At 35.9% G+C, this 12,345-nt stretch overlaps 1 pseudogene; it reads right to left on the bottom strand.

Annotated features, from left to right (window-relative positions):
- Positions 1-909: 909 nt before the first annotated feature.
- LOC125109557 (ATP synthase F(0) complex subunit B1, mitochondrial-like) lies at positions 910-10,234 on the bottom strand (annotated as a pseudogene).
- Positions 10,235-12,345: the final 2,111 nt, after the last annotated feature.

The raw sequence follows: 12,345 nt of genomic DNA, 5'->3' as shown, positions 1-12,345 counted from the left end.
GGTTTTATTTTTGAGTAATTACATGGGGATAAGAGAGGCTTTTTGAAGAATTTACTTCTGAGTTCTTAATGTAAATACACCATTGCAAGAATGGCTTTAGGAAGAGTTCTGAAGCTAAATAAATCTTAGTAACTTGGGAGCAAAATGGCAGGACTTTGTTTTATCTCCCAAAAGAAATCCTTAAGGCATCATAATTGGAGCTCAGTGTACTTGGAACCAGACATCTTGCCCTTGGCCTTGAAGGCCAGCAAGCTGATCTCCAAACATCACAGCCTCAGACAGCCTTACAGTCAAAGAAGAAAATAACTGAGGAAAACTCTGGAAAGGCACTAGTTTCCGTTTATGTTTGTTCCTTTGTCTACCTGGTAATAATAAGAGTTTTTACTTTTTCCATAGTACTTCGAGTGGTTTTTTTAAACCATAACATTTATCCTTTCTCCATATACATATCAGATAAGTCTTATAAAGAGGACTATAGAGGATCAGTGTAATATTTTATGTAGCCCAGTATTTTGCTTTTAGGTGGTGACATTAAGCTATTACCATAGGAGAGTATGACAGTTACCCTCACTGATAAAATTCTCCAAAGCAAAACGGGTGCATCAGAAACATGTGATTCTTGTTTAGCTTCACATATAATTATGTGAAGTTGAAGTTTGAAGCATGGAGTTAAACAATAGCAGAAATAAATGAAAAATAAACCATTTCCTGTTTTCATGAGATTATCTGAAATGGCTAGTTTTACCTTTCAGCTATTTATCTCAGGATATGTGCTTATTCTGAAATTTTGCATTTGGTAATTAAGCATAAATATTTTCTGTGACTAAGAGGATATATGATTTATGGCCCTAAAATATTAAATATGATGGAAAATAGGTTTATAAGTTAATATAAAAGAAGTTTAAAACATGTAAATTCATCCTTAAATTAGAGATTCTCATCTTGGCTGCACACTGGAATCACATGAGGAATTTTTTTTTTTTTATAGATTTTTGAGCTTTTTTTTTTTTTTAATTTTTTTATTTTTTCAGCATAACAGTATTCATTATTTTTGCACCACACCCAGTGCTCCATGCAATCTGTGCCCTCTACAATACCCACCACCTGGTGCCCCCAACCTCCCACCCCCCACCCCTTCAAAATTCTCAGATCGTTTTTCAGAGTCCATAGTCTCTCATGGTTCACCTCCCCTTCCAATTTCCCTCAACTCCCTTCTCCTCTCCATCTCCCCTTGTCCTCCATGCTATTTGTTATGCTCCACAAATAAGTGAAACCGTATGATAATTGACTCTCTCTGCTTGACTTATTTCACTCAGCATAATCTCTTCCAGTCCCGTCCATGTTGCTACAAAACTTGGGTATTCATCCTTTCTTTTTTCTTTTTCTTTTTTTTTTTTTACAGCTTTATAAACATATATTTTTATCCCCAGGGGTACAGGTCTGTGAATCGCCAGGTTTACACACTTCACAGCACTCACCATAGCACATACCCTCCCCAATATCCATAATCCCACCCCCCTCTCCCAACCCCCTCCCCCCATCAACCCTCAGTTTGTTTTGTGAGATTAAGAGTCACTTATGGTTTGTCTCCCTCCCAATCCCATCTTGTTTCATTTACTCTTCTCCTACCCCCTCAACCCCCCATGTTGCATCTCCTCTCCCTCATATCAGGGAGATCATATGATAGTTGATAAAGTACAGCATCCCTTCCTGATCAAAACTCTTCAAAGTGTAGGGATAGACGGCACATACCTCAATATTATCAAAGCCATCTATGAAAAACCCACCGCAAATATCATTCTCAATGGAGAAAAACTGAAAGCTTTTCCGCTAAGGTCAGGAACACGGCAGGGATGTCCGTTATCACCACTGCTATTCAACATAGTACTAGAAGTCCTAGCCTCAGCAACCAGACAACAAAAGGAAATTAAAGGCATCCAAATCGGCAAAGAAGAAGTCAAACTATCACTCTTCGCAGATGATATGATACTCTATGTGGAAAACCCAAAAGACTCCACTCCAAAACTGCTAGAACTTGTACAGGAATTCAGTAAAGTGTCAGGATATAAAATCAATGCACAGAAATCAGTTGCATTTCTCCACACCAACAACAAGACAAACGAAAGAGAAATTAAGGAGTCAATCCCATTTACAATTGCACCCAAAACTATAAAATACCTAGGAATAAACCTAACCAAAGAGACTAAGAATCTATACTCAGAAAACTATAAAGTACTCATGAAAGAAATTGAGGAAGACACAAAGAAATGGAAAAATGTTCCATGCTCCTGGATTGGAAGAATAAATATTGTGAAAATGTCTATGCTACCTAAAGCAATCTACACATTTAATGCAATTCCTATCAAAGTACCATCCATTTTTTTCAAAGAAATGGAACAAATAATCCTAAAATTTATATGGAACCAGAAAAGACCTCGAATAGCCAAGGAATATTGAAAAAGAAAGCCAAAGTTGGTGGCATCACAATTCCGGACTTCAAGCTCTATTACAAAGCTGTCATCATCAAGACAGCATGGTACTGGCACAAAAACAGACACATAGATCAATGGAACAGAATAGAGAGCCCAGAAATGGACCCTCAACTCTATGGTCAACTCATCTTCGATAAAGCAGGAAAGAATGTCCAATGGAACAAAGACAGCCTCTTCAATAAATGGTGTTGGGAAAATTGGACAGCCACATGCAGAAAAATGAAATTGGATCATTTCCTTACACCACACACGAAAATAGACTCAAAATGGATGAAGGATCTCAATGTGAGAAAGGAATCCATCAAAATCCTCGAGGAGAACACAGGCAGCAACCTCTTCGACGTCAGCCGCAGCAACATCTTCCTAGGAACATCACTAAAGGCAAGGGAAGCAAGGGCAAAAATGAACTTTTGGGATTTCATCAAGATCAAAAGCTTTTGCACAGCAAAGGAAACAGTGAACAAAACCAAAAGACAACTGACAGAATGGGAGAAGATATTTGCAAATGACATATCAGATAAAGGGCTAGTGTCCAAAATCTATAAAGAACTTAGCAAACTCAACACCCAAAGAACAAATAATCCAATCAAGAAATGGGCAGAGGACATGAACAGACATTCCTGCAAAGAAGACATCCAGATGGCCAACAGACACATGAAAAAGTGCTCCATATCACTCGGCATCAGGGAAATACAAATCAAAACCACCATGAGATATCACCTCACACCAGTCAGAATGGCTAAAATTAACAAGTCAGGAAATGACAGATGCTGGCGAGGATGCGGAGAAAGGGGAACCCTCCTACACTGTTGGTGGGAATGCAAGCTGGTGCAACCACTCTGGAAAACAGCATGGAGGTTCCTCAAAATGTTGAACATAGAACTACCCTATGACCCTGCAATTGCACTGCTGGGTATTTACCCTAAAGATACAAACGTAGTGATCCGAAGGGGCACGTGCACCCGAATGTTTATAGCAGCAATGTCTACAATAGCCAAACTATGGAAAGAACCTAGATGTCCATCTACAGACGAATGGATAAAGAAGATGTGGTATATATACACAATGGAATACTATGCAGCCATCAAAAGAAATGAAATCTTGCCATTTGCGACGACGTGGATGGAACTAGAGGGTATCATGCTTAGCGAAATAAGTCAATCACATGAGGAATTTTTAAGAATCATTGATGTTTTGGTCCCACCACAGGCTGACTTATGTTGTGTGTGTCCAATCTATCAGGATTTTTAAAAGCTGGTGTATGTAAAACTGTATGACAGATGAGAATGTATTAGAATTGATTGACTTATCCAGGTGTTACATAAATTCAAGTTAAACAATATCAGATCAAGTATAGTCATCAGTCGGTCAGAAGCAGCATGGTATCTAACGCTGGTTCTTTACTTAAATTTAATTAGGGATTGTGTGCTTTATTTAATGGCTATCATATCCTCTAGACTATAAACTCTCTGAGGTCAAGGAACATTCCCATGTTATTTTCTCTGGTATATCCTCAAGGCTTTATTCAGTGAGGAGCATATGGTTGGCCCTCAAATATTACAAAATGAATAGAGCAATACTTAAAAAGAAGCACATATAAATACTCTTTGGAAAGCATCAGATCAAGCAAATGTTCTGCCAATATTTCTTTTATGGGCCTAATTTGCCTTTAATTCTTTAAATTCAAAAGTTAAGAAAATGTGCTAAGCTACCGATTTTTCACATTTCAGTGTCATGTAAAAATATGAGGTTCATAAGGGCAAAGACTGCTTTGTTCATTGCTCTGTGTTCTATGCCCCCAGTAGTAAGATAGCAAATATTTGTAAAAATAGAAGATTATGCATTTTTTAACTGCATTCCAAGGAGATTAGGACTCTTTAGATTTGCCCCAAGTTTTGGGGATGGGAGTGGTATATAAAGGAAAGAGAGAGACTAAGCAGTTGGGCTAAACTGTCCATGGTCACTTCAATTAGAGCAACTTTTATTCCTTAGGTTTTTTCATTTTATTTTTATAAAAGCTTGAGTCACTAATGCACTATTTCAAAGGAACATTTCCTTAAAATATTATGTCCCTAAAGGTTTATTTTAAAGAGCAAAACTAACATTTTAACCTTAAAATTATAGTGTAACACACATATATGAAAGTGTTGGAAACATATGTACTGCATTTATATCACTAAACAAATACCCATATAAACACCAAGTTCAACAAGTAGAAGACTGCCAGCCTCCCAGAAGCCTCTTTCATGTTCCCACTCACATACTTCCTCCTTCCCCTCAAAGAAACTACTATCCTGCCCTCCAACCCTCTGGTTTTGCCTGCTCTAAAAACACAAAAACAAAAACAAAGACAAAACAAAACAAAACCTAGTGTGTGTTATTCTATTATATGAATACACCATGATTTATTTATTCATGTTGCTTCTGATTGGTCATTTGTTTGGTTTGTAGTTTGGGCCACCATGACTAATGTTGCTGCTTTAAATATTCTTGTACCTATTTTGATGTACTTGTGCATGCGTTTCTGTTAGGTTCATAATGAAGAGGGTAAGTGCTGGCTATGGGATATAAATGGATTTAAATAAACAGCTTTATATGATGCTGCCAAACAATTTTCCAAAAGTCATTATTTCAACTTACAGTCTCACCAGCAACATATGAGTGTTCCTTTCCCATTATTCCTTCTTCACACCAATGCTTGGTATTTTCTTTCTCTTTATTTTTAGCCATCCTGTTGGATATATAGTGTAACTGATTACGTTTTTAATTTTCATTTCCTCAGCTACTAAAAAGTAAGCCAATTAGATATTTTCTTTTTGAAGCACCTTTCAATTTCTTGCTGATTATACTATTGGATTGTCTGTTTGTTTTACTATTGGGATGTCTTTTTATTGGTTTTTGTGAGTTCATTGTATAATCTGAATATAAACCCTCCATTTATGATAGGTATTACAAATGACTGCTCTGATCTGCAGCTTGCTTTTTCATTCTCCTAGTGGTGTCCTTTGATGAATAGAACTTCTTACATTTAATGTAGGCTGTTGATCAGTTCTTCCCTTTATGATTAATTTCTTTGTGTGTGTATGTGTGTCTATGTATGTTTCTGTACACGTGTAAGTTCTGTTTAAATAGTCTTTCCAGGGGAACCTGGCTGGCTCAGTCAGTTAAGTATCCAACTCTTGACTTTTGGCTCAAGTTGTGATCTCAGGGTTGTGAGACTGAGCCCCAGGCTGGGCTCTGAGCTGTGTGAGAAGCCTGCTTAAGATTCTTTCGCTTCCTCTCCCTCTCCTCCCTTGTGCTCACATGCTTTCTTTTTCTCTCAAAAAAATAATAAATTAAAAAATAAATTCTCTTTCAACACTGAGGTAATAAAGAAATTATTATATTCTAGAGCAGCACTGTCCAATAGAACTTTTTACAATGATGAAAATGTTCTGTATCTGCACTGTCAAATACTATTTTTTTTTAAAGATTTTATTTATTTATTTGACAGACAGAAATCACAGGCAGGCAGAGAGGCAGGCAGAGAGAGAGAGAGGAGGAAACAGGCTCCCCGCTCAGCAGAGAGCCCGACGTGGGGCTCGATCCCAGGACCCTGAGATCATGACCTGAGCCGAAGGCAGAGGCTTTAACCCACTGAGCCACCCAGGCGCCCCTGTCAAATACTATTTTTAAATGCTGTTGAGCACTTGCAATGTGGCTAGTGTGATTAAGGAACTGAATTTTAAGTTTTATTTAATTTTAATTAATTTAAATAGCTGGTTATAGCTACTTAAGCTACTGTGACAGAGCACCTTTACAAGTTTTATTGCATTGTCTTTTACATTTTGATCTACAATCTAGCTGGCAATCATTTTGTGTATTTGTATGATGTGAGGTAAGGTTCAGGCTTAATATTTTTTCCCCTTATCCAATTGCCTAGAATAATACATTAAAGTGATTACTTTTTTCACTTCTCTATAGTACCACTTTTATCATAAATTATCATACCATAATTAGGTATATAGACACTTGGGTTTGTCTTTGAGCTCTTTATTCTTACCTACTTGCATATTTTTGTGTTGAGTCCATATGATTTTAATTTATAGATTCATTAATATGTATAGTATTTGTAAGTTTTTCCTACTTAATTTTAAGAGCCTTTGTATTTCTACATAAATTTTAAAATCAGCTTGTCCAGTTATACACACACACCAAATTCTGTGGTTTCTTTTTTTTAAAGATTTATTTATTTATTTATTTGACAGAGAGAGAGAGGGAACACAAGCAGGGGGAGTGGAAGAGGGAGAAGCAGGTGCCTCACTGAGTAGGTAGCCTGATGGCGGGGCTTGATCCCAGGACTCTGGGATCATGACCTGAGCTGAAGGCAGACGCTTAATGACTGAGCCACCCAGGCGCCCCTCTGTTGGGTTTTGGTTTGGATTTTATTGACTACTCTATAGGCAGTTTGGGAGAGAACTGACATCTTTATATTATTGAGTTTTCTAAAAAGTGTCATACCCCTTATATGGTCTTTTTTTTTTTTTTTAGTCAAATATGGTCAGTTTTTCACATCTTTTATTGAATTTACTCATAGAGATTTAATATTTTTGATATTATTATAAATGTTATCTCTATTCCTTTTTCTGTTTGTTGTTGGTATAGAAATGCAATTGATTTTTCTTATATTTATCTTGTATTTGGCAATCTTGCTAAACTCATTTATTCTAATAATTTTTTTTAGATTCTCTTGTATATTCTATAAGCAGATCATAAGCAAATAATGACTGCTTTATTTCTTCCTTTTCTGAATATCAAACCTCTTCTTTTTATTGCCTATCGTACTAGGTAGAGCTTCCAGTGCATAGTTAGAGAGTAAAGAGAGAGGAACATTGTTAGTATTGTTCCTGATCTCAGGTAGAAAGCTTTTGGTGTTATACCATTTTGGATATGCCATCTACTGTGATTTTTTTCTCCACTAGATATCTTCAAAGAAGTTCTATGTCTTGTTTGCTAAAAGTTGTATATAGAATTTTATCAAATGCTCTTTTGTGTCTATTGAGATGATCAATTATGTTTTCTCCTTTTTTTCTACTAATGATTACTAATGATATTTCTACTAATGATTACTAATGATTTACTACTAATGATTAATGATTTGACTTTTGACTATTAAGTCAAACTTTTATTTATGGAATACCCAATTTAGTCATGATATGTTATACTTTTTCTATATTAGTTAGCTAAAATTTTATTTAGAGTTTTTTGCATCTATGCCTTTGAGCAAAATTGGCCTATATCAAGGTTATACTGACTTCACAGAAAGAGGGGAAGTATTTCTTCTTTTTCTGTTCTTCGGAAGTGTTTGCATAAAATAGATGTTATTTCTTTTAAATTGTTGGTAAATTCATTAGTAAAGCTATCTGGGTCTGGAAATTTTGGGGGAGGAATAGAGAGGTTTAAAATGACAAATTAGATACACAAATTAAAGGAGGTTAATAATTCAGAGATTCTATTATTGGGTCAGTATCAGTAAGTTATCTTTTTGTTTTCTGGGAGTCTGTCATTTCATCTAAATTTTCAAACTTAATGGCATAAATGTTTATGCTATTTTTTTAATTTTTAAAAGATTTTATTTATTTATTTGCCAGAGAGAGAGAGAAAGAGAGAACACAAGCAGGGGGAGCAGCAGGCAGAGGGAGAAGCAGGCTTTCTCCTGAGCAAGGAGCCCAATATGGGACTCAATCCCAGGACCCTGGGATCATGACATTTGTGGAAAGCCAATGCTTAACAAACTGAGCCACCCAGGCATCCCAGGGTTGGTTTTTTAAAAAAATAAATTTGGTAAGACTCTAAGTAGAGTTACCAAGATAAAAAGAGAGGACTCAAATAGATAAGATTATAAGTGAAATAGGAGACATTACAACTGACACCACAGAAATACAGAATATTGTAAGTGACTACCATGAACAATTATATACCAAGAAATTGAACAACATAGAAGAAATAGATAAATTCCTTCTGCATCCTGTAGAAGTAGAAATAGAAAAATTGGAACAGGCCAATAATGGGTAAAGAGATTGAATCAGTAATTGAAAACTCTCCAACAAAGAAAAGCCCAGGACCAGATGGCTTCACAGCTGAATTTTACAAACATTTGAAGAATTAATGCTAATTTTCAAACTCTTCCAAAAATTGAAGAGGGAACACCTCCAAACTCATTTTATGAGGCCAGCAATACCCTGATACCAAAGCCAGGCAAGGACACTACAAGAAAACAAAATTTCAGACCAATGTATCCCTGTGAACATAGATGCAAAAATTCTGAAAAAAAATACCAACAAATCAAATTCAATAGCATATTAAAAAGATCATACAGTATGATCAAGTGAGAAAAATGCTTAGGTACAAAGAAGGTCAACATATACAGATTAGTAACTGTGAAATACCACATTAACAGTATAAAGAATAAAAACTATAAGATCTCAATAGATGCAGAAAAAGCATTTGACAAAATTCAACATCCTTTTATGATAAAAACTTATAAAAGGTATAGAAGAAATGTACCTCCACAAATAAGGCCATATATAGCAAACCATTCTTAATAGGGAAAAGAACTAATTTTTAACTTATTTTTTTTAATCAAACAAAAAATTTCAATAAAGCAAACTGCTCATTCAAAAGTGATCAAGGAACAACTCAAAATACAGAGCAATGAATCTTGGAACACTGCATCAAAAACTTAATGATTTATTTTATGCTGACTAACATTAACACAATAAAAATTTTTAAAAATACAGAGCAAGAAGGATAAACATCTCATTGGCCAATAAATTGTTTCAATTTTCTCACTATATGAAACTCAAACTTTTCATTTTTAGGAAAGGTTAACTGTAACTTCAGTAGACAACAATACAGAAAGATTTTATCACCTACTAGTTTCCTTAGTCATTTACTTTTAACTGTCTCTATTGGGATAGATGCATTTACAGAACTAGCTGTGCTTGAGCCTTCTTTTCAAGCAGCTTTGGCTCTGCAATGCACTTGGCAATTGTCTCCTTTTCCTGCTGCGTAGACATGGTCTGCACCACATGCTTCTCCACCCAGTTTATCATGTACCCTTGCTCCTTTTGATGCACCGTGTTCGGCACAGAGATATGATAGTCCAGGCAATTCTTCACCTCATTGTACACTCTATGTAGCTGTCCTGGTAAGTAAAACTCCAGTGTCATGGCAGTCTTATTCATCTAGACATCAAAAAGGTAATGTCACTTTTAAACAAGTGCCTACTGTGACTTCTCCATATCATTTGCATCCAATCTGTTTTATGGAAGCCTGTTTCACTTCTAGTAGAGCAACTTTTTGGTCATTGAGTTTATTAACAAATTCTCCAATAGAAGTACTAATTTTTTTTTTGAGGCACTGTATTTTTTAACTATATAGATTAGTAATCCTATTGTTGACATAGCAGAGAAGGTGTCTGCTGTAACCACATATATTTCTATGGGAAGAGATATAAGATAAGCCCAGTTGCAAGTGCATTAAGGTCCTGTTACCCCAGTTTTGGGATGAAGGAACTGAAAGAATTCCTTGGGGATCAGTCCCAAAAGAACTTTTTCTCCATATTCAGGAAGAGGTGGTATAGGGGCAAGACTTGTTTACCCTGTGTGAAAGATCCTTATTGCCTGCAGTACCCCTGGACCAAGGAGGGCTGGGTTTTTTAGACAGGGAGTGGCTGTAGAAAGTGTCATCTAGGACAGCATAGTCAGCAAGGGTCCATGCAGTAGTCAAGAACTAATTTTTTAGTTGTTTGTCAGTTATATCTGTCAATTCAACTTTTTAAAAATAACTTCATTGCTTTATTTGTATCTATCTAATTTTGAGTGCATTATTCGTTTATTCTCACTTTTCAAGGTTAATATTTTTAACAACATCTAAAGCAATAACCCAGAAGTTTTGGCCTATAGGGATCTAAATTTTATTTTGCCTAACTAATCTCTTGCATATTGGATTTTTATTATTGATATTTTAATTATGTAGGGAATTTTTAAAAATATGACTTTCTTCCTTTTTATATCTTAACTGAAATCCTGGGATGTTTACTGTGGTCTCCCCGTGGGTGGGTCATGAATTCCAACTTCTGTCTCTCTAGCACTGACAGACTCCTAGAGTCTTGGCTTTACACTTTGGCATCTCAGTTAGGGTTTTTTGTTTGGGATTTGAAGTCTCACTCTTCATTGGAAAGACTTAGGAGTTGGAAATTCCTTAAGGGCAAACTGCTGCTGCATTGTGGGTTATCCTGTTGTTCCTCTCTCCCTGTTATGTTTTGTCCCCTTTGGTCTGTGTCTCTCCAGCCTGATGAAACTGCTATAAGCCACAGTCTACCACTTGTGTTTAAACATGATGGTCCAAATTACCAGTGCCTCTGTGAACAGCTAGTCATCGAAGTAGGTTCATCTCAATCTGCCCCTCTTTTCTGTGGGGTCTTTGCCCCTCAACTCCTGATTGTCTTGGTTGACCTCTAATGCCTTCACTGATGCTTTCAAACTTTTAAAAAATGTGTCTGACTCAGCTTTTATAATTGGTTTTGGCAAGCGAATTGGTAATGAGAATACAAGATTTTCCCTTTAATACATTCTTTTCTTATAATATTCAATTCCTTCTTAATTTAAAGCTTAGCCTTTATTCTAGTTTATTCTACTTGAAGCTTATTTCTTGACTTATGTTTCAAAAGCTCTGTTTTCTTTCAATTTTATTTAAAAATACCAAGTTGATAATTTCTAAAAAATATCTTTGTTTCCTTACAGTAAATCATTTTATTTGTGTGCCCTGTATCCCTAAGGGACTTCCTTTCTTTATGTTATTTAATATTGTTTTACTCATTCTGGAAAGGGAAGAAATCTCCCCAGGTTCTGTGTTTGGAAAAAGTAATTTAAAATTTCTCTGAGTCCCCTGTATTTTCCACTTGGGTGTGGAGTAAGTTTTTCATTCATTAAACTGAAGGGTTTTTTTTTTAAGTCATTTTTTTTTGCTTTATTCTACTTTTTAAATGTGCATTTTACATAATTTACAGTAATTTACAGTAATGCTCTGTGTATTTTTTGTTTTTCACTCTAATGTGTACATGGAGTTTTCATTTAATCACTTCTGTGTTCTCTACTCACTCTCAAACTGATCTCATCTAGCCCTGTGTCCTTAAACACACCTACATTAAATATTATATATACAACTGTGATTTCTCTCATGACCTTTATTTATATATACAAATACTTATTTGACATCTTGATTTGGATATCTGATAAGCCTCTCAAAGTGAGCATGTCTAAAACAAACCTGTGTTTTTTTTTAATTTCTTTTCAGCGTAATAGTATTCATTGTTTTTGCACCACACCCAGTGCTCCATGCGATATGTGCCCTCCCTAATACCCACCACCTGGTTCCCCCAACCTCCCAACCCCGCCCCTTCAAAACCCTCAGGTTGTTTTTCAGAGTCCATAGTCTCTCATGTTTCATCTCCCCTTCCAATTTCCCTCAACTCCTGAAGGGGGTTGTTTTTATTAGATATCTAACTAGCCAGATTTCCAAGGTCAGTGAATCATTGGTTTAGAATGGCTTTGTTAGAGCATTTGTCTTATAGCTAAATTCACTGACTCAGAGGGAATTTAAAAGAACTCCGGTTCTTTTACCGAGGTAGTCCTTGAGAAGTCCTTGAAAAGTAACAATCCCAAATGTCCTGTTTTCCTTGCCTCTTCCTTTATTTCACCCATTCCTTTTAGGGACTTCACGTTAAAAGATGCAATGTAGTTCCACTTATGTGTCTTTATAAGTTACAACTACCTTGGACTACAGAGGGCTATAAGAAAAGAGACTTTGG

This window comes from Lutra lutra, chromosome 1, assembly GCF_902655055.1.
Source record: "Lutra lutra chromosome 1, mLutLut1.2, whole genome shotgun sequence".
NCBI classification, from domain to species: Eukaryota; Metazoa; Chordata; class Mammalia; order Carnivora; family Mustelidae; genus Lutra; species Lutra lutra.
Note: the sequence above shows the minus strand (reverse complement) of the source record. Positions and strands in the feature narration are given on the sequence as shown.